This window comes from Pinus tabuliformis, chromosome 6, assembly GCF_031772625.1.
Source record: "Pinus tabuliformis cultivar Carrire ecotype Pingquan chromosome 6, CPIR1, whole genome shotgun sequence".
In the NCBI taxonomy this organism is placed as follows: domain Eukaryota; kingdom Viridiplantae; phylum Streptophyta; class Pinopsida; order Pinales; family Pinaceae; genus Pinus; species Pinus tabuliformis.
In genome coordinates this window covers 791,870,127-791,894,645 of record NC_142292.1, presented here as the reverse complement: position 1 = coordinate 791,894,645, position 24,519 = coordinate 791,870,127, and the positions used below count along the sequence as shown (strand labels likewise).

General features: G+C 39.0%; 2 long non-coding RNA genes across 12 annotated transcripts in view; one reads left to right on the top strand and one right to left on the bottom strand.

The window, feature by feature from the left end:
- Nucleotides 1-10,912, bottom strand: part of LOC149261160 (uncharacterized) — a 58,849-nt gene extending 47,937 nt beyond the window's left edge. The window contains exons 1-5 of one of the 11 annotated variants that reach the window (XR_016258387.1): nt 10,504-10,912; nt 10,117-10,244; nt 9,876-10,003; nt 9,663-9,777; nt 9,331-9,543 (exon numbers count right to left, since the gene is read on the bottom strand). This is a non-coding gene — a long non-coding RNA (uncharacterized LOC149261160). Of the gene's footprint in view, nt 1-9,330; nt 9,544-9,661; nt 9,778-9,875; nt 10,004-10,116; nt 10,245-10,503 lie in introns of those variants that run through there. The other 10 variants (XR_016258377.1, XR_016258382.1, XR_016258383.1 and 7 more) reach the window with 10 other exon arrangements.
- LOC149261157 (uncharacterized) overlaps nt 10,587-24,519 on the top strand; it is a 47,781-nt gene continuing 33,848 nt past the window's right edge. Inside the window, exon 1 of the long non-coding RNA XR_016258396.1 lies at nt 10,587-10,719. This is a non-coding gene — a long non-coding RNA (uncharacterized LOC149261157). The remainder of the gene's footprint in view (nt 10,720-24,519) is intronic.

Below are 24,519 nucleotides of genomic sequence, written 5' to 3'. Positions count from 1 at the left end.
AATAATCATGCAGCTTCATACTTTCGGCAGTGTATCCCAATCCACGAGAGATTATGCCCCGAAGATATCTTAGAAGATTCTTAGCACCAATCCAGTGAGGCTCCACCATATATGAGCTCATCATGCTAACTGCAAAACATATGTCTGGACAGAAGTTCACCAAGAACATCAATGCAAATAAGTTAATGAAACTCCAAGGCATTTCCCAAATCTAGTCCGGCATCACTACCATATAACTTCTGAAAGTTAAGATCCTCGAGGTAGTCATGGGCTTGCAGTTTACCATTCCACATCCGGAATCCAACTCCCTCTTACTTCTGCAAATGAGAGGGTCTGCACATGTCAGAAATAGGTCGTCCTCAGAAGGTGTTGGTATGAGAGGTCTATCATCCACAACCTTCGAGCAATGGTTTGGATCGACTTCACTCCTAGTAAATCTCAGCTTCATCACACAGCTATCAATCCTCTCATACTAAGCCCGGGGTGTTTTGCTTCAAGCCATAGAGGGCTTTCTTCCACTTGCACACATGAGATTCCTGATCATGAATCTCAAACCCCTCAGGTTGTTCCAAACCTGTGGACCTGCTACATGAGGGGAATGGTCCCCTTGTAAGATTTTCCTTCGGTACATCTCAGACATGTACCTTCATGCTCTTCTTGAATTCAAGCATCCCTGTCACCATCTGACTCACATCGGGTATGAACCCATAATAGACCTCCGATGTTATAGATGAGATGTGTCAATTGACATGGTCCCCAATGGACCATACTGCAACTTGATACAAATTGCCAACCCAGAACCCATGACTAAAAGCATCTTTGAAAATTCTATTTTCAAACACGTACCTTTTCATCGATGAATGCCGCCCTGAAACCTTTGACACCAGGCTCTTGCAATCAGGTACATAAAAGAGATTTTGTAAATGAATCGAGTTACCCTCATTCAATTGAGGGGTAAACATTTCCTACACCCTTTCCGGGATAAGTGGCATCAGCTCCAAGTATAATCCCATGATTGTTTCCATCTCTTACCAAATTCGAGAGAGCACCCTTCTATCCAATGGAGTGCCTTGAAGCACTACAATCAATAAGCCAGATTCCTAGAGAATCTGAAGGAGAGGGCCAATACAAGATAACACTTCTTTATCTTCTTAGAAACAACATTTGATTCTTCATACCTTGGGTTCCTTGCTTTCTCTGAAGAGTCGGTCGTTTCCTTGATGGCCTGCATTACCTGTCATTCCTCCGATCATTGAAGATGTCCCTGGAATGATTGTTATCATCATCAAGTGATGTGTCCATACCTCGGACACTCCTTCGCATAATGGCTGAACTTATTGCAAACAAGGCATCTGCCTTTCCTTTCACCCTGAGATCCGAACTTCCCATTGAAGTGATCTGTAGGTAAGCCATAGGAAGCTTCCGCTGCGCCATTTTGATAATGTTCTCTGCTTTGACTTCACCCTTGGCGAATTTGAAGAGTGATGAGGAACCCATTGATCCTTTTGTCCTTTCCCAACTGTCTTCGGTGATTGCTCTTTCACTCTTGCTTGGGCATTATCTTCACCTCAACTCTAATACCATGTTAATTTTAGGTATGTTCTATGCTTAGAGCAATTTATTTCAATTTTCACAGTTAGCTCAATATCTTTTCCAAATTAGCAATCACATCAGCATTAAAGTAAACTGCAGATAGAACATAAATGTAAATCGCAGAAGACAAACCAAGACAAGAGGACACAAGATGTGGCGCTAGCCAGGGACAAACCCCAACGTGGGGAAACCTTGATCAATTCTTCTTATATGTTCTTCAATAGTCCAGCAAACAGAGAGAGAGATAGTACATTTACAACAAAAGTCAACACTTTGACTTATCTTAGATAAGAGCATAGATCATCTCTAAGAAGATGATAAATGAGATCAGTTGAAGACATGCTACTTCAACTGATTCTCCAAGGTGACTCCTTCACCTATCATCGTGTTGCATCTCATCATCATGTTGCACCTCACCGTGCTGCACCATGTTGCACCCATCATCACAATGTTGCACCTCATGACTAATGCACCTAATGTTGCATTGTTGTCCCATGTGCCATGGTTGAACCATGTTGTCCATGCTTGTTGTCTCATTGTTTGCTTCTTGTACCTTGCATGCTTGTTGTAACTTGCTTGTTGTCCCTTGCATGCTTGTTATACCTTGCATGCTTGTTGTCCCTTACATGCTTGTTGTCCCTCATACTGCACTTTATTGCAGCGTTCATCATCACTGTGCTGCACCCTTTTTACAATGTTGTCACACCTTATTATATCATGTTGTTGCACTTACATCAGTTCACTGTTAGGGGATTCTTTGATTGCCACATTGTTGGATTGGTAAGGGTATTCTAACAGTTGTCTGGATAGCCTTCACAACATCTGTCCCAAGGCTATGATCACCCTTCTCCAGCATTCCTAAACCACACGTTGGCTTGTTATACCCCAGCAGTCACAACTAGCCCTTACGCCCTCCTTGTTATCCTTAACGTAGACCTATAGGTGTATAAGGGACTGCGGCTTGCTACAGCAAGCCTATCCCTTGCAGTTGTAGCCCTTTCCAAGGGTTCTATCCCCACGAAACAGTTCCTCATGCCTTCGGCCCTCAAGAGCAGTCTGCAGCATCCAAGACAGCCTCTAGGCCTCCACCAAAGTGACCCAAAAACGGGCTACTGCTCCAGTAATTAACTCGGCCTCCATTGAGGAACTCGGGCCTCCTCCACGCTGTCTAAGATCCTTCCTCTCTTGCTGCGGTTAGAGCTTTCATTCTTCCATAGACTGCATTAAGGTTCTTGGGCATCCATCTAGGGCAGAGAACATTTTCTAATTTGCGTTGAGGGCTTACATTGTTTCCCTTCTTGACTGCATACCTCTTCTTAGGTTATGTTAGGGCTTCTCAAAAGGGCAGCGTTAGGGCTTCTCCATAGGGCAGCGTTAACTCTTCTCCATAGGGCAGCGTTAGGGCTTCTCCATAGGGCAGTGTTAGCTCTTCTCCATAGGGCAGCATTAGGGCTGCTCCATAGGGCAACGTTTAGATCTCTCCTCCATAACTGCGTTGAGAGCTAGATCACCCTCCTTAGGACTGCGTTAGGGCTACTTCCTCCTAGATTTCTCTCACACTAAAACCCAAGACAAGTGGAGAGAAATCGAGAAAGAAGTTGTGTGTAAAATGACTCTCAAGTCAGCTCCTTTTATACTAAAATGTTGAGCACATGAGGGGTTTATTTGGTTGTTGGTCGACCTTGACGAATCGTCTTATAACACAAATAAATTCATAACTCCGTGAATACTAATCGGAATCAGATGATCTTTGGATCAATCCTACACCTCTCGATGAGAGGGATCCAAGAAAAATATCAACTGCCATAAATAAGATGACCAACATGGAGTTTGGGCCTAGTTGCCAATTTTAACAAAGAGTCTCAAAGAAAACTAGTGAAGGAAGAGAATTTTAGTGGGTTTTCCCCTCGAGAGGGATTTTGCCCTAGCATAGTGCCTACATCTTGTGTCTTGTGTTTTTGTGATCTTCATACACACATAATATGGTAATTGTTTGATGAAATATAAGATAATAAAGAAGTAAAAGAAACCAACATAACTAACAAGTAATTATCAAGAAAGAGGAATCAAACCCTAATCTACTTGCATTGATTTCTCAACATGGTATCAAAGCTAAGGTCAAAAACATTGAAGCTCACTTCGTTGGCTTGAAGGAAAATGATTACTCCCTCCATGATAAGAATGGGATTCAATACTACAAGTATCAAAAGGACCTTACACTACTTATTCAACAAGGTCAAAAGTCAAGGGTTCTTGGCTACACTTACAGGTTCACCTAATGATGATAATGCATGGATTATTGACAGTGAAGCATCTAGGGAAGAGTAAACAACTTCACACTCTATCAAAGGAATCATCTTCTTATACAGTGGAATTGGGAGACAACAAAAGTTATGCTATTAGAGGTCTGGGATCAACATCATTGAAGCCGCAGAATGGAGTTAAGGTGAAGAAGGAGGAAAAGACAGTTTAAGGATCTATTGAAATTAATCTAAGGAACCTCAAGAAGTTGATTAAAGAATCACATAAGGAGACCTTATATGGAAAGAAGCTTATTATCTTCAAGGACAATAAAGGAAGAGAACAAATTGGAAGAATCATTCAATTACAATGCTTGGAAGAAGAGGATAGATCTCATCCTCGAAAAGTCTTGGATCTAGTAAAAGGAAAAGTGAAGAAGTGTACAAAGAAATCAAGAAAGAAGGGATAGGGATCAATCAAACTTTGCCAAAGAAGTTTCACCAAAGAAGAACATGATGGAAGGACCCGAAGTCAAAGACATATTTGCTAGGAACTCTTAGGGACTCTATCCCTTGCATCCCTCAAGCTTGAAAGGAGCCCTTACCAACTTCCAAAGATAAGTATCTTACTCCTTGTATTGTCTTTTATATTTGGTTTCCCTTACTTATCTAAGTTTGTTTATATTAAACACTAATCACATCTAGTCATATTTTTGTTTAGAAAAGACTTGTTGAATACTCAAGGAACATGGAAGAAGGCTTCACAAGACAAAGCATTGGAATTACAAGGTTTGTTAAGAAACAAGAGGTATGTTTTGAATTACAAGTTTTTCTCTCTCCATATTCATTCTTGATAATCTATTACTAACATCTTTTTGTCTAACTTCCCTGAATCTTAAAGATTCTTGATTGGGTGATTCATCATTAGATAAGTCTACCCTCTTCATATCTTTGATTACTCTTGTGGAACCCTAAAAAAGTTCATTGTGAAAACCCTAACTTAAGGGTATGTCGATGATCATGTGTGAAACCCTAACCTACTTAGGGTTATTGTTGAAATAAAATGTTTGATGATTTGATGAATTCTAACATAACTGACTGATGCTTTGATGATGTTTTGTTTGGGGTTTTGGTATGGTTATGGAAACCCTAACTTGTTAGGGTTGAATGGTGATGTCTGAAATTCTGAACCTTTGAAGCATTGATAATTTAGGCTCTGTTATGTCTTGTATCGAAACCTTAGATCATTAGGGTTTGGTAGAGTGTATAAGCAAGACCCTTATTATGTCTTAGAAATGAAATCCCTGGCATGCGTGTGTTTGTCCGATCAAACCCTAGTCTAACCTAGTATGTTATGTGTCTGACTCTTATTGATATTTGTGGAGTCGGGTTTGACTAACACATGTTATGATATGCTTGTGCATGATGATGGAATCCTACATGTATGAGTTGACCTAATTGTTGATGGTCATGAGTCCTAGGGTTTGGAACTAAGCCCTAGTCGAAGTTTGATTCTCTAGGATGATAGTATTTGTAAATTCTAGGGTTTTGTAGCTAAACCTTAGTAGAAGTCCAAATCTCTAATATATAATGACTATGTGATAATTTCAGATTTGTATAAGATTGTTGAAATATGAGTTCTAGTTATGATTGATGTTTGATTGAAAAAATCTAGGGTTTGCAACAAACCCTAGTGGAAGCTAGTCATGTTGTTAACCGCATTGTGATTGGTTTTGATTGCTAAATTTCATGTATGAAATCTAGGGTTTGTATGAAATTCTGAAAGTTGTTAGATACTTTGTAGATCTATATTTGTTTGAATTGTTTCTAGGGTTTGTTATATGTTGTAGTAGGGTATGTCATACCTTTGGAAGAAATATTGAAACCCTAGATGTAATTAAAGTTGTTATGATAAAGTAGTCTATGGTTTATGATAAAGTCCCTAGCAAGATGTTGAAGAGTATGTGTCTCTTGCTTGTGAGTTTGGGCATCTGATATATATAAAGTTGAATGCTTCCATGATTTTGATATGGTTAACTTCATGCTTCCACAAGTTTGGTTGTACTTGCTATCTAAGTTGTGTAGGTACGTGATCTTCAAGATAATGAAGATGTTCGTAAAGAAAAGTTGATCTGATAAGCATGATGTGAATGGTGATGGTAATGATAACTCTGATGAGAAGGATGGAAGCCACGAAAGATTCTTCAATGTCATAAAGAAGAAGTATAACTCACTAAGTTAAGACGAAACCTAGATGAAATCTCACTAGGTTAAGAGGGAGCTTGAATGAAAGAAATCTCCCTAGATTGAGAAGGAGCATGGATGAAAGAAATCTCCTTATAATAAGAGGATGGTTGAGAATATTCCATGCACGGGAATGATTAGATCCTCTCTGATTAAGAGGGAGTGGCAGATATGGTTCTCTACTTCATGTGTCATGCACTAGACCAGGACTAACAACCGTAAGTTTTAGTGAAGGCCATGAGTGAGAGAAGAAAATTGGAGGATGTATTCTGAAAGGCTGCTAAGATAAGAAAAGTCAAATCGATTTATGAAATATGTTGCTGCATCAGAAGTAGGAAAAGAAGTTGCATGGTTGAGGAATCTTCTGTCAAGATTCATTGGGAAAACTCCAAGTCCTACTACAGAAAGTTGAGAAGCAACATCAAGTTGTCTAAAAGACCTCGGAGGTTTGTATTTGATTATGTACATTTGAAAGTGTATTACTGATTGGGGTTGTGTTTGTACAGGTAAATCTCTCGAAGTTTTGATAGCATGTTGGTTACCAATCAATTTGATCGAGAGAGATTTGTTGAGGCTTTGCAAGTGAAGCATTGCCCGGGAGGACATCTGGCCGGCACTTTGTGTTGATGTCTAGGTCCCAAAGTAGGGAGAGTGGCGTTGGTCATAGAGCTGCGACCCCGGATACGCACCTAGGTCCCTAGGTTGGTGCTTAGCAAGTAAGCCTGATGGTACTTAGAGAGGTTGAAAGCTTGAATCCACCTTAGTCCCACTTGGATAGATTGCCCTGGTCAGGAATCTAGTCTGTGGCATTACAGTGCCTAAACTGTTGAGAGACCAATGGATAGATTGCCCTGGTCAGGAATCTAGTCCATGGCATTACGGTGCCTAAACTCTTCATTGTTCATATAGTTTGAGATCTTCCATTATATTTGTATATTATGAATACCTCCCTAGTTAAAAGGGAGTGTTGAAGAATGTAACTAGGTTCAGTCTTCATTAATGTATTTGACTCATCATGTAATGTACTTGTCAAAAGAATAAAGAAAAGAATTTTTATTATTATTATTATGACTTTATTAAAGCATGGGTTTCATGCTTGGGTCATCATGCTTTAGGTCAAAGTCCCCATTGAGAACTTCTAGGACTTATTCTAAGTTAATAAAGTCATTGTACAATTAAAGAGACCCTTCTTGGGCTTTGGAATCGTGCAAAAAGATTTATTATTGAGTAAAATATGATTTACGTAACCTCCACATCAAGTCGGCCTAATGGAGATCAAGTCGGCCTAAAGGGCACCTATTCGACCTCACCTGGAACCTATAAAAGGAAGGAGATCTCATCTCAAGCAAGTTCAATATCTCTAGTGAAGCTGGAAAAAGTGCGAGGCGGGTCAAGGAAGTCAAAAGAAGTGTGAGTTGGATCAAGTTCAAAGAAAAAGGAAAATTGAAGTTTTGGTGGTACTCTCTCTCTCTTTCATTTCCTAGTTTGGGAGATCAAAGTCTTTCAAGCGTGGTTGTTGCCAGTTGCTACCTAATGTCGTAAGTTGTTGCATAGTCAAAGTTTTTGGGGTGGAAGTGTCGCTGCAAAAGGGTCAAAGATCTGGAAGGGCTAACTTGGTGTTGATGGAAGGTTTGGTCTATGTATAGGTTGAAGAGTCTCAAAGGAAACTATTGAGGAAGAGAATTTTTGACTAGGTTTTCCCCTCGAGAGGGGTTTTGCCTGGCATAGTGCCTACATCTTGTGTCTTGTGTTTTTGTGATCTTCATACACACATAATATGGTAATTGCTTGATGAAAGATAAGATAATAAATAAGTAAAAGAAGCCAACATAACTCACAAGTAATTATCAAAAAAGAGGAATCAAACCCTAATCTACTTGCATTGATTTCTCAACACATACAAATTCAAAAACTGATCTAATTTAAAGAATTCCAAAAGTGTCATAAAAAATAGTACAATACTGCTGACAATGCAATGCATTAAAACTTTTAATAGTATAATACCACTGGCAATGCAATGTATTAAAACTTTTAAGCCTAAGGTTACTTTGTCAGCATCAGAGAAGAGCACTAGAAATTTTTCAATCTGTGTAAACCTTTTCTCTGGACAATTACCCTTGTATTTGAGTTATTACATTTAGGTTTGAAGTAAATCAAAATTTTGCCTCCAGGTTTGGCTAAGAAAAGAAAACTTCTTGTGACACTTCACATGAAATGAAATAAAAAGATGTAAAGTAATATTTTAAAATAGTCTAGTCAAAATATTTCAAGTCCAGGCCCAAACCCATCATTCTTCCCTTCTAAAAATATGATGAACTATAAAAATGTTAGCTTTTGTCCACTTAAAGATTTATAGGTCAGGTTGTCTTAAAACCCCAAAGTGCCATCACTTAAGTAAGATGTGCCTAATTAGATGATGAGATACTATGGTATAACTCACACTATTTAAAAATAGAAACAAATGAATATAGTCACCTAAGTGACTAGTACTCACTGCTTCACGTGAAATGAAATAAAAAGCACGTAGTCTAACGAGGCAGAGGAGTTGCCCGGAAAGTTATAGAAATTCTGGTTATATTTAGAGAAAATCTGGCTAGGATTTTTGTAAATCCAAGTTATAGTTGTTAAACTTCAAAATTTTAAGTGTTCTAGACGTTTTTGATGGTGCTGAATCCATTTCCACCATCAAAAACACGATTCAAACACTGTATCTACAAGATTTTTTGAAATTTTTTTGCCCGGACTCCGGCCACTTTTGGCCGTCCAGGCAATTCCTCCGCCTCGTTAGATGACTCCAGTAAAAAAGATGTAAAGTAATACTATAAGATAGTTCAGTCAAAGTATTTCCAGTCTGGGACCTAACTAATCAATCTCCCTTTCTAGAAATCTAATAAAATTATACAAAGATTGAGTTGAATTTGTCTACTTAAAAATTTATAGTTGTGCCTTAAACCCAAATTGTCATTCCTTTAACTAACATGTGCCTTGTTAGCTGATAAGATACTATGGTATAATTAACACGGGAGTGAAAAATGCAAAAGATGAATATGATCACTAAAGAGAGTCTGAATTCCAGTTGCAAAAAATGCGGAGTATCTAATTAACCCTGTTAATAAAAACAACTATCTAAATAATTCTTTAAACATTTATTGTCTATGTTTAAATATCAAAGAGGTGTCTCATTAACCCTGTTAAGATAAGATATCTAACTGATCAAGATGAGTATAGTCCCTAAAGAGAGTATGAACGCCAGTAGCCAAAAATGCGCAGGAGTATCTAATTAACCCTGTTCAGAAAAACAACTGTCTAATTAATTCTTTAGACATTTATTGTCTATGTTTAAATATCGAAGAGGTGTATTTATACATTGATTGCCTATGTATAAATAAGGATAGAAATATTTAATTCGAACATGCGTCGTCCTGTGCCACATGAGTTGTTGAAAACCGCTATGTTGGACCTAAATCTAATTGATAGTATTTATTAGTGTGCGAAACAAAACAAATGTAGCATTGAAAGAAACTTATACACATGTTCTGTCAACTCCTGTTCAAACCCAGGAGAAAGAAGAGGCAGACTACCTACCTTTTTCAGTGCCCTCAGAAGACTCGTAGTGAAAACCGCTAAGACATCAACCCTTGGAGTATAGTTTTCACCATCATCGAACAAGGCGATGTCACTGCTTCGGCAAACAAAATCACTGAAAGGAAACAAAGATTTATGCACCCTGTACCTTCAGTCCTCCCCAACCCTTCTATGTAACTTACTATGAAATGAAGAGGAGTGAAACTTATTTACCTGGAAGCTGACTGAGCGATGAATCCAGGATCGTTAGCTTGGTTCTCAGAGCTTTGATAGCATACCATACCAGCAGCTGCAAATATGTGCTTCTGCGGTTCCAAATATTGGAAAAACTCAATGTGTGCCTGTGGGGTTTCAAATATTGGAAAAACTCAAAAAAATGGAACAAATGCAAAATTAATCCAGAAACCCTTCTATGTAACTTACTATGAAATGAAGCAGAGTGAAACTTATTTACCTGGAGGCTGACTGAGCGATGAATCCAGGATCGTTAGCTTGGTTCTCAGAGGTTTGATAGCATACCATACGAGCAGCTGCAAATATGTGATTCTGGGGTTCCAAATATTGGAAAAACTCAATGTGTGCCTGTGGGGTTTTAAATATTGGAAAAACTCAAAAAAAATGGAACAAATGCAAAAAAAATCCAGAAACCTCATCCCATCCCATCCCGGAGAAACATTTAGAAAACAAGATCGGTAGAAACAAAGATAAAGAGAAAATTTAAAATTGAAGAGCAGAAACGCACATGAATTAAATAGAAACACATCGTAACAGGAACAACAAAATATGAGGTCCAGAGAAGAAAAAGGAAAGGAAAACTGTTTTGAAAAATGAAATTGAATACCTTCAAATCCAAAAGAGCATGAGTGCGATATGAATTCCGAAAACCATCTCGGCTGTCACGGGATTCAGAAATGTAGGCTGTAGAAGGGTTTTAATAGAGGGGCGAGGAAGCAAAAGCAAAAGCCGGTATCCACTTGTCCAACGGCTACATACAAAAGCAAAAAGCCTGCCCCACAACGCCTTCCTTCCTGGTTTTTGCTGTAACAAACAGAGAGAGGCAGAGAGTAGAGTGAAAGTAGTAGTGATGTTAACGGTGTTAACAAATATCGTTTGCCATCCGGGCCCCTCCAGTCAGTTTGCCGTCCCTGTGTTTTTAATTGGTCTCCACCGCTTGATGTCGGCCCAGAGTCAAGCTCTGTCGTACTCACCTATCCATGACACAAGTTAATTTACTAAGTTAATCCTGTTTTGTTGAGCGTTCTTGCATTTGTGCTTTTTATGTACGACTCTTTGAAAGTCACATGATATACATGAATCAATACCTACGGATAAATTTGGGCTCCACTCAATCGAAACGCTGAAAACTTACATCCTTTGATTCATTGACTGGTTACATTGCACACTTACATCCTTGATTCACCATTTTAAACTTTATAACGAAGGGTTTTTCGTACCAACATCTTCCACCTACCTATATTGCAGTTGACGCACTCACGAGAATTTGGCTTGTTGTCATTGAAATTTATAATCTACTTTAAGGCTTTCCGTGTTACTAAATATTTTTAATTAGCAAAAAAAATAATGGGCAGAATATTCTTGATACTCAATGTTATTACAAGGTAATTTCAAATGTATTTTTGTTTAATAGGAAAAAATAATCAATCTTAAATCTATTTAATTTTGGATCTACTAAGTGGTGAGAGGATCAAATTTCTTGAGGTGAAAACTTTTTTTACAATGAAAAGAGATTTGATCTCTCTCGACAGTTGGTAGATCCGGAGTTTAAATGGATCTAGGCTGATTTATTATGCCGTAAGGCTTTCCCCTCTTGGACGAACTCCCCTCCTGTTGTCACTATGCGTCGTCCGATCAATTGTTAGACGATTGGATTGTGTTAAGTCGTTGATCTAAAACCCCATCACTGCTGAAACCCCCGAGAACACTGTCGAGACCGATGAAAACAATTCGCATGGCACTGTCGATTTTAGAAGCCACCATCACCACCGAGAACGATTTGTGCAGTGTAAGAAACAAGGGGTTCCACTACCAAGCATTGATCTCCAAAACTTGAGAGATTTGCAGGTGCCAATAATGCCCCCATTTTGAGCACAATAAGCCCCTCCACGATGGTGATCTTGATTTGTCTACGTCTAGTATTATTCAGTTGCAAAGAATAAGGCAGTTTGATTTGTCTGTGTCTACTATTATTTAGTTGGGTGCTTCGAACTCTTAGAAAAGATCAAGAAACAACCAAATTCGTCTTCAAAAGCACTCTATTGCGATTGTCGCTTCTGAAGTGATCAGAGACGATAAGCTGGGATTTTGTTATTCCCGTTTATGAGACGATTAAAATCGTGACAGTGTTCAATGTGGAGATGAAAAATGTGCCAGATATTCATGAGTATATATATGTGTGTCTTTTCTTTGATGAGTGTATTGTCTTGGGTTTGTAGGCATGTTGGAATACCTTTTTTGCATTACACATGTCTACTTCTTATGGGTAGACGCTCCTGTTAATTTGCAAGTTTTGTAGTTTTACTATTGTAGTGTTATCCCAGTTGCAAGTGATGTGTGTATTTTACTTTCCATGTTGCCATCAAAGCATTGTGTTTTCCCATAGTATTTGTTGTACATGTGTCTCAAATAGAATTTTAGGTTTCAAATGTCGCCTTGTTGTATTTTGGGCCACAGGATGTGTGTGCGCTCTTTGCTTTCCTATTAGTTTGGTAGTGTTGAGCATTGCAACTACTTATCCCTTTTGGAAGAAAAGGATTGTCATCTCGATTGTGACAAATCCTTAGATTTACACAACTAAGCACTTCCCCTCACACAACTTACCCATAAATTTAGTATGTGACTAATCTCATCATCCAATCTAGGTATGCAGTCGATTATGTCATGCTCAAAATGCACGAAACTATATGTTGGGATTCCAATTTTAAACATGATAGAAACTTTCAATTATCCTCCCCATATTTGTTCTCTGCAAGCCGAACCAGGGCAAATCTTTAGGTAAATGTTGCTTATAATTCTACATCAAGGTTATCGCTATATATATTGCAAACATATAATTTGTGTTGATTTACATTTTGGTAGGTTGATAAAAAAAATTGTGAACATGGTTGTCCATAACAGTGTTGTTAAAATCGCGATATTATCGTTTACTCGCGATTTTTTAAACAAAACGACAAAATCGCGGTTAATACTCGGGTTTTTTTATGGCTGATTTTTTCGAGAGAAAAAAAAAATTGTGGCTCGGGCAGCGCAATTTTAAAAGGGAAAAACACGATTTTTGTTTATTCATTTGGACAGCAGAGCGCGCAGAGGGGTTTGGAGACTTGGAGTGTTGGAGAGGCTTGGAGATCTTGCCATTTTGGAGCTAAATCAACTACGTGGAGGAGAAAATCAAAGAGTGTGCTAAGGAGGAGACCGATTATCTCCATAAAAATGGTATGGGCACCAATGTTTTTTGTTTTCATTGTTTTGAAACTTTGTTTTTGTTTTTTTTCAATGTTTTTGGTTGGGTTTGGAATGGGGTTTTTGACATTTGTCCAATGTAATTTTTTTTTAGTTTTTTTGGTTGGGTTTGGAATGGGGTTTTTGACATTTGTCCAATGTATTGTTTTTTTAGTTTTTTTGGTTGGGTTTGGAATGGGGTTTCTTAAATTGTATGTAATTTTTTTTTAGTTTTTGTACAATGTAAATAGTAAAATACTAAATTGTAAGTTTGTAACTTGTAAATACTAAATTGTAATCCTTATTTTCCCATAGGTTCACAACTTCACCGAAACACCATTCAAGTTTTCAACTTCAAAGTTCAAAATCAAACATGCCAAGGAAATTGGACCCTTTCTGGGAATTTGGTGAACCTGATGCTCCGAATGATAGACTAAACTTGACTTGCAAGTTGTGTTGGCAACATATGTCCTGGGGGGTGTGCAGATTGAAGTATCACCTTGCAAAATTCCCTGAATTTGACGTAGAGCCTTGCAAAAATACAAATCCTGAACTCATCCAAAGAGCCATGAAAGCATTGGAAACTTTAGACCAAAATAGAGAGGCCAAAGAAGAAGTGAAAAGGCAATTAAAAAAGTCAGCTAAACAAGCAAGTGGCATTGGTTCTACTGCAGCATCAGCCAATCCGGTAGCTGCCTCATCATTTTTTGTTCCTTGAACCACACTTGGTTCACGGCCATCTATCAGTTCAATGCTAAAAAAATTGAGAAAGAACAAGCTGACAAGTTGCTGGCAAAATTTCTCCTTTGGAGTGATATTCCTTTCAGCATTGTAAGTAATAATCCATTTTTCCAACCTGCTATTGATGCTATTGCAATTGTTGGCCTAGGGTACAAAATCCCTTCTTATCATGATTTAAGAGGTCAGATTCTTCAAAATGAAAAGCTTGATTGCACCAAAAGATTGGAGGATTTTAGGGCATCATGGGCACAAACAAGATGCACTGTGATGTCAGATGGTTGGACTGACCAAAAGGGGAGAACCCTTATAAACTTCTTGGTTAGTTGTCCCAAGGGGACTATGTTTATCAAATCTGTTGATGCATCTGCACAAATCAAAGATGCGGGAACTTTATGTGATTTGCTAGATGTGTTTATTTTGGAGGTGGGTGCAGAAAATGTTGTCCAAGTCATAACGGACAATGCTTAAAATTATGTTGCTACTAGAAGGATGCTTATGGACAGGCATCCTACTATATTTTGGACACCTTGTGCTGCACACTGTATTGATTTGATGTTGGAGGACATAGGGAAAATTCCATTTGTCAAAGATATTGTTGAGTCATCCAAAAGCATTACAAAATTTATATATAACCATACATTTGTGCTTAGCTTGATGAGAAGATTCACCAACAACAAAGAGTTAGTGCGCCCCACCATTACACGGTTTACCACCAGTTTCATATCTCTTCGATCCCTCTTGAATTCTATGTGGGATGTGAAGAGAATGTCTCTTTCAGAGGAGTGGCGTGCTTTTCCAATGAGCCGCAAACCAGAGGGAGAGGCCGTATGCAGACTAGTTTCATACCAGGAAGACTTCTGGGTGGGAGTGCAGGAGGTGTGCGTCGTTACTGAACCTTTGGTAAAGGTTCTTCGGTTAGTTGATGGTGAGAAGCCCGCAATGGGCTATTTGTATGAGGCCATGGACAGGGCCAAAGAAGCCATTCAGGCCTACTATGATGATAAGGGAGATGAGGGGTTTCAGAGGCAACTCCTCCTATAGGGAGTGATTGATGAGCGATGGAACAACACACTCCATCATCCCAATCATGCTGCTAGGATTTCCCTGAACCCCGCATTTTCTTACGCATGTGGGTTTGTATTTGATGCTAAGATCATGGATGGATTCTTATCCTGTGTCCAGAAGATGGTGCGATCTCTAGTAGAACGTATAGAGATCTCTAAAGAAATTGAGACATATAGGATGGTAGGTGGCACATTTGGCTTTGACATGGCTGTGACTGATAGGACGATTAAAATTCCAGGTATTTTTTAGTTTGTAACTTTGTTTCAAATTTCATTGTCTCTTCAAATTCCATTTTTTTCTTATGTTTATTTAAAATTTTATTTGTAATTTTGTTGTAGATGCATGGTGGAGAATGTATGGTGCCAGGGTACCCCTTCTGCGAAAGCTTGTCATTCGAACCCTCAGCCAAACATGTAGCTCCTTAGGATGTGAGCGCAACTGGAGTGTATTTGAAAAATACACAACAAGAAGCGCAACAAGTTAACACTTAAAAATTTAAAATATTGCAAATTTCCAAATAAATTTTTGAATTCATTAAACAATATTTTTTTATAATTATTAATTATTATTTCATGATCTTTGTACAAGTTGGAGTCCCAACGACTTAATGACATGGTCTACGTCTACTAAAATCTTCTATTGTGGGTGAGGCAACTTGAGAGGACACCTGATATGGGATTGACACCACTGCTACATCTCATTGGATGGGATTGACACCACTGCTGCATGGAGGGTTGAGGCCAAGAGGCCTCTCATGGAGTCTGCTAATGATTGGTTAGTGCAGGATGTAGTGGAGGGGGAGGAGGAGGAGGAGAAGGAGGAGTTGGAGCAACAGGAGGAGGAGGTGACACCACCTGCCCGGGCTACCCCTGCCACCAGTAGAGGATGTGGTCTACCTCGTACAGCTCCTACTTCTAGTTCTTCAGCTTCTAGAGCACAGCAGACTCCACTGCCAACTCCACCAGCACCAGCATCTACATCTAGAGGGAAAGGGAAAGTTGTGGCATTTTCTCGCAAGAGGGGCAGAGGAAATCAATAGTATTAGACTTTAGTTATTTTGTTCATTTCATTGTATATGACATTATGGCTCATGAGATACATTATTATATTTTTTGTTGATATTTTGAGGCTGAGTTGGGACTCAGGAGTCAGGACTTACTATTCAGGACATGATTCATTGTTATGTGTGATTTTAGCACTAGAAATGATATTAAACATCTTATATATTAGTTCTTTTATCATATTTATGTGTTAATGTATTTATTTTATGTTGTAGATGGTTTAGATATTAAAAAAATTGAGAAAAATGAATATTTTTGTACCAAACGATTTTTTCCCGATTATTACGATTTTTTCCTCGCGCTGATATTATCCCGATAAAAATTAGTGCAACATTGGTCCATAACTTGCAGGAGATTGTTTGGTTTGTGAAAAATGAAGGTGAACACGATCATAATCAATAAATTTTAAGTGCAAAATGTTTGTGAACTATATATAGTTTTGTTGAACTTGCAAAATGTTTGCAAGTTATGTGGTTTTATTATTGTACTACAATTTATTGTCCACGGACATGTAGCTCTCATGTTACTAGAAGTTCCAATTTGTCTCATAGTTCAACTCGTGGTGACATGGGTTGCACAGAGTATTTCATCACATATTGCAAATGCAAATGGCAACACATTTAAAAAAACAAAACAATGTCAAGTGGGTCTTAGTTTAACAATTAAACAACTTATTATGAATTTTGAACCATCAATGACATGAAATATTACAATAAGATCTAAAACACATTAGAGTCCAGAACTTCATTGCTTCTCAAATAACTTCCTCAACCCATGGTTGTTCATTTCTATATCCTAGCCTTCTAGACTCAAAATTTGTGTTCAACATATGTAGGCTTTTCTCCTGTACATATTCAGCAACATGTACATGTTTGTTCACGACAACCTACCTATTCAAAGGAAGTCATTTGTCAAGTATATTTTCCAAAATAACTTTGGATTCTTTGAATCTGTCTCTTTTCTTTTGCTTCTTCTTGACCTATCTTCTCAGTTTGGGATTCTCTTGAACCCCTTGGTAACTTTTCTCTAAGGAGTTGCCTCTTTTAGGTACTCATCTTGCTTTTATTATTTATGTATTCTAGTCGCATTGACCTACTTTGGTCATGGATGGGAAAAAAATGTTTTTTTCTTCCAACATCTAAGTTGAAGAAGACATCTAGGCTTGGCAGCTAAGTTACTATCTTGAATATTGTGTATGAGTTGAGGATTGGGCTTTGTATTACATGTTATCTAGTTTGTATCGACATTTTGAAAAGGACAGACACACATGGGCTTGCTTGCAACACACTTTTGACCATGTGGTCATGGCCTATATTTGTAGTTTATCTTAGTTGAATAGGAAATGTAGATTTAGTCCAAATATGTATCGTTATGTTCCTTATGCATATGGAAATTATCAACAACAGGGAAATTAGTCTGGAGCATTTCCACTTGGAAAAAGGCAAGCTATAGGTGTCATTTATTCACTGTGAAAACTACAATGGAGTTTGTCTTTGTAAGCTAGTGTATCTCTTTGTTTTCGTAGTTCAAAACTCTTGCAATATCTACTACTAGTGACTAGGAGTAGTAACAACCACAATAATATAATAGAAGTTGTTCAATATTTTATTTTACTTATCTATTAAAAATTGTTAAATTGTGTAACTAGAGCCAAATTCCACTTTGGACAACTCATTTGATGGAGATAGTTATTTCATTGAATGCCTGTTTTCGAGAGGACCAAAATTGACCTAAGGATCACCCAAATCGGACAAGGAGAAATATGTTTTTGAAGTGAAGCCCACACATATGAAAATTGTCAAGATTGGCCTCACCATCATGTAGGTTCATGAAACCTAACAATCATGTCTTTTGAGCCACATCAACTCATATAAATAAGTGTGACCTCAAACTTCATTCAACACATTTAAATGCATCGTTACATAGCAAATTCTCATCTGAAGTTGGTCGCACCCCTAGGAGACCAAGCAAGGAGGACGAAGAGCATGTTTCTATTTGTTTGAGCCACAAATCAGGGCATATCCCAGCGAAGGTAGAAGAGGGCAGTTAGAGCGCTTCTGGGTGACTCTTTGGGGGTCGAAATGATCAGATGCAGGGACCGAGTTTGATGGAGTAATTTTGGGTCATCTTGTAGAAGGTTTGGGTGGCAACTTCTTTGTTTAAGCAGACTGCAAGCTCCTTGTAGCACTACAGAGGGGTCGAGCTCAGTGTAGACAACCACAAGAGGGTCATGACCTCTATCTTGGAGGGTAGAAGGGTCAGACTTGTGCTAGAGAGGGAGCCGCAATTGTTGGTGCTTAACAGTGGAGCCCTAACCAGGCAACAAGCTAATGAGTTTTTCGAGAGTAATTACACAATGAATAAATAAATGTTAATTTCTTTTGAAAGAGATTAATGTCATAATCATTTCATGTCTTCTGTCATGAACATTATGGACATGTAAATGCTTTGTATGTCATGGCCATGCACATATATTCTAGTCATTCTCTACAAAAATAATATATTTTAAACTCCAATGAAAATCCATGCTTTCTATATAGTGGAACAAAAAACGCATAAATTGATTTATCATTAAGAAAGTGACTAACATAATTTGACGATTGAAATCATATGCTTAATTTAACTTGACTAAAGAGAAACTTTGCTACATATTGAGCATTAGTATTGGAGCATGTACTTTGACTTCTCAGAAAATCATTTAGATGAAAATAAGTTTGAAAATTAAATATTCCATACTCTATTATAAAAATGAGATAAAAAAATACTTATTCTATGAAATTGGCTCATTTATTAGCCTTCATTGTAAGAAGGGAAAATGCAGATGTTGGAACATTAACATATTTAAAAATCGAAGGTGGTGAAGAAGTTGATTTTTAAGAAGGTGAAGGAGTTGGGGCTTAAGAATATGCGTCATTTTGGGAAGGCTTTGGTAGATAGATGCATATGGAGGCTCATATCAAATAAGGGTATGTGAAGCCAAGTTATCCTCTAAAAATACATTGAGCCTAATTCATTAGAAGATAATCCAAGAATACTCATTATAGTTTGTTGATATGTTGGAATGCCATTGTCCAAACCTTCCCTCTTGTGCAGAATTGGCTACTGTGGGAAGTTGGTAATGGAGAAAGAGTAATGGGTAGGAGCTAATCCTTCCTAGGTTTGGAAGTGGAGAAGATTATAAAGTCCTTGAAAACAACTATAGCTTAGATTAGGCAACCTCCCTAGAATTCTAATGTATATGGCATCAAGAGTGGAAGAAAGAAAACTTCCTAGATTTGGATGGTATTGAAGGAGAGGTATGAGAGGCCTATACAAGAAAATTGAAAATAAGTCATGTTAGAATTAAGAACATGGAGGATGATTTGGTCTCGTCAAATAATCGAGCCCTGAGTCAAACATTATAGGAGGGACTATGTTTTTGAACAATTTTAATGTACGTTTTTTAGATACATGTATGACTAAGGTAAGGTAAGGTTGTGTTAGCTCTTAGATTAAGGTAATGTTTAGCTAAAATATCCTTTATAGTCTTTTTGGATAAATTTATTTTAATTTCTTCTAATGGAATATATATAATTTTTTAAATATTACTTTAAAAAAAGGAAATTGGAAACATAGAAGCTATAGGTTAAAAAAACCTATGTTAGGTTGTAGGTATTAATGAAAATTATTTTAGACTTTAATCTCTATATCCACGCACTAGTCCCACTAGCACAGGGATCCACCTCGTCCACGTTGCTCATGTTCTCCATATAACCGTGCGGGTGGATCGGTGTCGGGTCATCCACCTTCCATTTGTTCATATATTTCAAAACAAATAATCTAAGGTTTAGATGTTGTTGACTATTTAACCTATTCGAATATCTACTAATCTAATATAAGAAAACACATTTTTTTCATCATTTCATTACATGGAATACCAATCGATCACAAATATAGAAAAACTTCATACCTGTCTATTTCTTAAAAATATATGTGTTACAAAATATTCATACATGTGTTGAGTTGTTGATCTGGATTTAAACAGGAACGCAACAAATTACAGATATAACCATATATACATAGATGCAGCAGAAATAATACTTCATTTCATTAATGTAAAATACTAAAATATGCCTAGTGACAGAAATGGAAATAAACTAGCTCGAGCAATGGTAGCTTATCCCTGAGAAGAGATGTGGCGGCTACATGCCTCTGAACTGTGTTACAATGAGGCTCAAGGGCCTTTTTATTATTAAACAATAAGAGCAAACCCTAAACAACCAAAACCCTAACCCGAGGAGATGTAACACCAAGAGTTTATGGGCCTCGTTGGGGTTAGTTGGACAACCAACTTCCCGGGCTCACTTTGACGCACATGATACCCTATTAGAAATATCTCTCTGAGGACTATGACGGAAAAGACAATTTTAACAAAAAATTGTTGGCGGTAGATTGCCAAAAAAACGTCGTTTAGGGCCTCAAAACGGCTCTGGAAGTTTAGGACCCGAAAAACTGCTAAAAATAGTAAGTTGTGCTACAATTAAGGAAACTGAAAAATTGAAAGAAACAATGGTGGGGGTCCAAGTGGAATTGGCGGGTGGCCACCAATATCCACATGGATCATTCCTCCCCCCTTAGGAAGCAATGGTCCCCATTGCATTGATTTCCTCCATGTGATGAGGAAACTTCTGTTGAACTTGGTCCCTGGTGAGCCACTTGCCCTGGTGAAGGAGTTGGCCTGCTTTGACAACTCGATAGAGTTGGATGTTTTTCTGGTGAGTGTGCTTGATCTGCGTGTCCATGATCCGTTCAGTTGCAGCTTGTTCCTTGCAATCTAGATTTAACTCTAATGGTGTGAGCTGTTCTACAATGTCGGATGTGTCTAATAATGGTGGAAAGTATGGCCAAAGGCGGTCCACATTGAACATTGGGTGCAGGGCAAGGAATGGGGGAATGTTGAGCTCAAATGCATTGTCTCCCACAGCCTTGGTAATGGTATAAGGACCATATCAGAGTGGTCTGAGTTTCTGATAGGCTCTGGTAAGGTGTTCCTTTTACAAATTCAACCAGACTTTGTCGCCCACCTGAAACTTGTGTGGCACTCGATGTTGATCATGTCGCTGCTTGTACTTGGAATTTGATTTCTACAAAATGTCGTGGACCTACTGGTGGATATGTTGGATGTGCTCAATGAATCTATTTTCCTTATCTGTCTAGACATGAGCCGAATATACCTGAGTAGAAATGGCATGGCCACATCAATGGGACATAGTGGCTAGAATCCCAAGCCCACCTGAAAAGGTTGTGGCCAGTCGAGATGTGGAGAGCCCTCATCCCATGTGCATGGATGCTTTAAGTTGTACATGCGCAGAATGTATACAATCATCATGTGGACAACCTCTGTCTGGCCATCAGTTTGGGGATCGAAGGTTGTGGACTTAATGAGTTTGGTGTCCAGCATCGACCAGAGACTGGACCAAAATGTATTGAGGAAACTGTTGTCTCGATCTAAGATGACTATGGGATCCCAAAGTGTACCCACGCTCGTTCAAAGAAGAGTTTAGCAATGGCTTATGTTGTGATATTCTTCCTGCAAGCCGGCATAATGGCCATCTTTGAGAACTTGTCAACGACCAAAAAAACACAGTCGCTACCATGCTTAGTAGAAGGAAATCCCAACATGTAATCCATGGAGATGGATTCCCTCTTGATTTCATCGTTCTCCAAAATGGAGCGCCGATAGATTGGTCCATTGGGCAGCGACACACTTGGGGTCAAATCGATGGAGTGCTTGACTTGGCAGTGCAGAGGAACCCCTGCGGGGGAGGTGAAGATGTCCTCGTACTCCTCCACGACCTTGTCCATCTGTAGTTGTCGTGCAGAGGGGCCCTGTCTGGAGGTCGTGGCCACCGTCTTCTTCTTTCCCTGAGGGCGTATCATCAGGAAAACAAATTTCCCGGTTTTGGAAATGAGCTTACTACATTGTTTTGCAGTAACCAAAGAGATGGTGGTAGGCGGTGCTACCTCCGGTATCCTGTACAACTTATTTCCCAAAGTAACAATAACAACACGAGGCCTTGATTCATACACAACATGTCACTTCCACAAGTATGGTTGGCCTAATAATACATCACAAACATCAAGGGGAGCAATGTCACATAATACCTCATCCGTGAAGGGCTTGATGTTATATGGAAGGCGACACTGCTGGCTCACGCGAAGATCCCGTCCTTGGTGAAGCCACTCGATGGTGTACAGTTGGGGATGTGTTGTGGTCGGTAAGCCTAGCCACTTCACGACCTCTTCCGAAATGAGGTTCTTTTGGCTCCCGCTGTCGATAATGAACTGTAGCGGGGAACCCTTACCCACATCTGGGAGTGGAAGAGGCGCTCCTCCTCCTCTGGATCTTCGGGTTCCTCCTTCTGGATCTTCGTGGTGGCAACGATGGCGTTGGGCTCTGCATCGATAATCTGCTTCCCTTTGTCATTACCCTTGTCGGGTTTTGACTCGGAGTTGGAACATGCATCTGATTCTGAAGCCTTTAGCTCGACCACTAGTGACTACTTGGCCCGACACTCACTTGTATTGTGAGTGGAGCTCTTATGGAACTCACACCACTTTCATGTGTCCTTCTTTGGCTTCGCGATGTTGTTATTTGCTTGCGGCTTTGGTGGGTTGTCCTCGGCCACCCCGCCTTGGCTTTGTCCTTTATTATGTGGTTTGGGGGCACCTTTCCCTTGCTTTGGATTCGCAGATCCAAAGTCTCGCTTCTTCTGTTTAAACTTCTGCTTGATCTTAACATCGTATCAGTACGTCGTGCCGCCGAGCAAGGAGATGTCTCGGAACTCCATCTCGTCCTGGATGTACCTGTGTAGGAAGTCGCGGTATTTGAGTACCAAATGATGCTCAACATCCTTGATACCCAACTTTGTGCGAAGGGTATGAAAAATATTGGTAAACTCCAGCACGTCTTAGTCCCTTCCCTGCCACAACGTGGTCCACTTTATGTATTTATCCTCATAGCTTCTGACAGGGTAGTACTACTCCTTGATGGCATCCTGGAATGAATTCCAAGTGGGTGCGGCTGAAAACAGTGAGGCCGTACTTTCATCCTTCTGCTCGCAGTAGGTTTCCCACCAGTCCTTGACGTGGGGGACGGATTTGAGAAGAGCGAAAGTAATCTTTTCCCGTCCAGAAAAATCATGAACAGAAAAAAATACCCTTCTAGCAGATTTAATTATTTATCTAGAACGTTGCATCTATCTGACCCTCAAATGTGGGAATGTCAAAGTTAACTTGTACCTTAAAGGGTGTGGCACTCCCAGAGTAGCTGCTGGAAGTATATGTGTCGCCCCTGGGTAGCCGTTGAAGGATCTGGGCAAAGTTGTCCATCATCACGTTCCTTTATCGCTCAAGGGCCTCTTCAAGCAAGATTTTGTTAGGATCTTCTGCCCCCCTCGTCTTTCTTTTCATCCGCCATGGGAGGTCCTGGGATTTGCAAGGCTAGTCTTGCGAAGGTTCGACCATTTTAAGCCCTAACTCCTTATATCCCGACCTCGTTGGGGACATGCAAGAAAATAGAGAAAGAGCAGACCTCTCTGATACCACTGATCCATATTTAAACAGGAATGCAAATAATTACAGATTTAACCATAAATATAGAGATGTAGTAGAAATAATACTTCATTTCATTAATGTAAAATACTGAAATATGCCTAGTGACAGAAATGGAAATAAACTAGCTCGGGGGGATGGTAGCTTATCCCTGAGCAGAGATGTGGTGGCTACATGCCTCTGAACCGTGTTACATGAGGCTCAAGGGCCTTTTTATTATTGAACAATAAGAGCAAACCCTAAACAATCAAAATCCTAACTCGAGGAGATGTAACGCCAAGAGTTTATGGGCCCCGTTGGGGTTAGTTGGACAACCAACTTGGGTCGCGACTTGGTGATATTATATCTGTTTGACGCGCATGATACCCCATTAGAAAGATCTCTCTGAGGAATACGACGGAAAGGACATTCTTATTAAAAACGATGACAATAGATTGCCAAAAAAACATTGTTTAAGGCCTCAAAATTGCTCCGGAAGTTTAGGACCTGAAAAACTGCTAAAAATAGTAAATTTTGCTACAATTAAGGAAACTGAAAAACTGAAAAGAAACAATGGTGGGGGTCCAAGTGGAATTGGCAGGTGGCCACCAATATCCACATGGATCAGTTGTGTTATGCTGGTTGAATAAAGACTGGCATCATGCAACACGTCATTGTTTTTGACATAAACACCACACAGAGGCTGAGCAAGTCTCTCGATCGATCAAAGACACTCCCAAGGACAGAAATGCCCATCAGAGATGTTTAAAGTTGTTTTATTCAACTCCCACAAGTCCCATTCCAACTTGAATTTCCTATGGTGTTATGACAAACTTGCATTCTTAGGAAGGAAACAAACAGAGTTTATTCAGATCAATCGAAGAATTAAAATGGAAAATCTATGTTTCAATTAATCAGAGAGAGAATTAGATGGGCATATAATCTCTGAATGTATCTCTGGA